General features: G+C 42.5%; 1 long non-coding RNA gene across 1 annotated transcript in view; it reads right to left on the bottom strand.

The window, feature by feature from the left end:
- Positions 1–1,861, bottom strand: part of LOC118477632 — a 13,136-nt gene extending 11,275 nt beyond the window's left edge. Inside the window, exon 1 of the long non-coding RNA XR_004858503.1 lies at positions 1,341–1,861. This is a non-coding gene — a long non-coding RNA (uncharacterized LOC118477632). The remainder of the gene's footprint in view (positions 1–1,340) is intronic.
- Between the last annotated feature and the right edge of the window lie 697 nt (positions 1,862–2,558).

The raw sequence follows: 2,558 nt of genomic DNA, 5'->3' as shown, positions 1-2,558 counted from the left end.
GGGGGTGGAGCTAAAAAGAAGTCTAAGAGATTGGCAACAAAAGGGCGTTGACGGTATCAAGACTTAGCTGAGAAAGATCCACTCATTTTAAAAAAACTCTAGAGGTACATGAACATTATAATATCATGCTTTAATGTAGTTGCGTCGGTGGCCTAGTAGTTAGGCTACCGGACTCGTAATCGTGAGATTGCAGGTTCGGGAGTTCGAGCCTCAGCTCGGTCCGACGTTGTGTCCTTGGGAAAGGCACTTTACACAAATTTCGCACTTTGCTCGGTTCTTTCGGAGATGGACGTTAAACTCGGAGGTCCCGCCTCTTAAATAACCTAACAGTGTTGATAGGGGCGTTAAACAAAATAATACCATTTGCTCTAATGTTCTTGTCGGTGTGTGAAATTTTTCAAGATAATATATTATTATATCATCTCTTTTCTTCTTATCATCTTCTCCGTAGTCTATCTATCCTTGTCTTTCCACTTCGGCGCAAATATTCTGCCTTCTGAACGACCATTTTATTTCTAGATCTAGTGAAGCAGTAAAAAAGATTTATAGAAAACAAAATTAAAGTTAAAAAAAAATAAATCACAGACTCTCCCCCGATTGCAATACACATGTCCAAAGCTCATTGAGGATGCTGTAAAACATAGATAATATGCAAAAGTATCATTTTTGTGCTATTTTTATTATTATTAGTAGTAGTATTAGTAGTTGTAGTAGTAGTAGTATTATTAGTATGAGTAGTAGTAGTAGTAGTAGTAGTAGTAGTATTAGTAGTAGTAGTATTAGTAGTAGTAGATCTAGTAGTAGTAGTAGTAGTAGTAGTAGTAGTAGTAGTAGTAGTAGTAGTAGTAGTAGTAGTAGTAGTAGTAGTAGTAGTAGTAGTATTGTTATTGACGAAAGAAAATCAATGACGAGAGAGTCCTGATTCAGATGACCAATACCCAGAGTCATGAATAAACAGCTATGGTGCAGTTGGCTTAAAACTTGGCCAACATGCTGTGGAAGTCTGAGAATTGAGACCGGCGGTCATCTGTCCTGGGATAATTTCCTAGCAGCCCAGGGTCAGCTTGGAGGGGGGGAGGGGGGTAGTGGTAGGGGGGAGTTATGTGCACATAATTTCAAACGACTTATTTGTGTCCCGTTGAGCGTAAAAAACTGCTAAAAATACCAGACAATTATTATTTCTATCCATGTTCATCATCATCACCATCATCACCACCATCATCATCATCATCATCATCACCATCATCACCACCATCATCATCATCATCATCGTCGTCGTCGTCGTCGTCGTCATCATCATCATCATTATTTTCATTTCGTATGTTAGAGTGTGTGCTTACCTGGCGTTGCACAATGTGTCTGTGACAATCACTTTTTGCCGTTTATCCCAAAATGAGTTGCCTCTTTTTTCTCTCCAGGGGCTTCTGCCTTCTTTTACTCGTCTACAAGGGCACCGAAAAAGGAAACATTCCACCGTCACTTATTAGAAAGCGTCCATACATACTACATGTAATTTATATCCACAAAGACGTACACACATGATGTTTGTATTTTCTGGGACATGTTTAGCGAATTGTGTCCTCCTGGTGTTTTCCAAAATGTCTACCGGCAGTTGTCACTTTTTTTTTTCCTTCCTGGGTATGAAACTCGGAGAGAGACAGACAGAACGGGCAGCCGAGGGATGAAGGAACGAGGTAGTTTCCTCCCTTCGAACAAGGGCTGGACAATACAAAAGTGTGATCCCTCGAGAGTGTGAAACGTCTCTTATCTGATCGCGAACGGCAACTCTTGTCGTTTTCGGCGATTTGTCGGCCCGTGTTGAAAGTGATGCCCCCTTTGTGTTCCCGCGACGGGCTAACGAGAGAACGGGTGACAGAAGGACAGACAGACAGACAGACAGGCAGACGACACTGGGAGAAGAGCCCGCCAAAAAGGCCCCGCCCCTAAAGGGGGGGTCGCTTCCGTTAGTTAAACCTGCAAACCTCCGCCGTCAAGTCCTGGAAACCGCGCCCCTTTCTTGTCCATATTTGGCCAAGGGGGGCGTGTCTGAGACTTCATTCGGTGCTTCAGTCTGCTTGACTTTCTTGTTAGTTAGATATTATGTCTCGCTTGATCGACGTTTATTTTTTTTTTCTTGTCGCCCCTCCCCGGCTGAGCGACATTGACGCGATACAAGCTTTGTTAGCCCAACCAACAGAAGCAGTAACAATAATAATGATAATAATAATGATGTTGACAGCAAGAGACCTTTGAGCGTGAACGTGTACACACAGGCCTGCCTGATACGTATACACAGACGTTTATAGAAGACGAGAAGAAAGAGAGGAAGGAACAGCCAAGAGAAGGAGAAAAAGAAGGACCGGGTATACTACGATATAGATCTACATGTTCAGTTTACATTACAATAATATTATCACTAATGGTTTGTCGTTCTGCCTGTTTGTATGCGTGTATGTCTGTCTGACAGATAGTCCATCAATCTTTTTGGTTGTCCGTCTGTTTGTTTATCCACGTTTCTCCCTGTTTCAACGAGACCAGATTATCCCCCCCCCCCCCTT

The sequence above is a fragment of the Aplysia californica genome, unplaced genomic scaffold (assembly GCF_000002075.1).
Source record: "Aplysia californica isolate F4 #8 unplaced genomic scaffold, AplCal3.0 scaffold00159, whole genome shotgun sequence".
Taxonomy (NCBI): Eukaryota; Metazoa; Mollusca; class Gastropoda; order Aplysiida; family Aplysiidae; genus Aplysia; species Aplysia californica.
The sequence above is the reverse complement of the archived record's forward strand: the minus strand, read 5'-3'. Positions and strand labels throughout refer to the sequence as shown.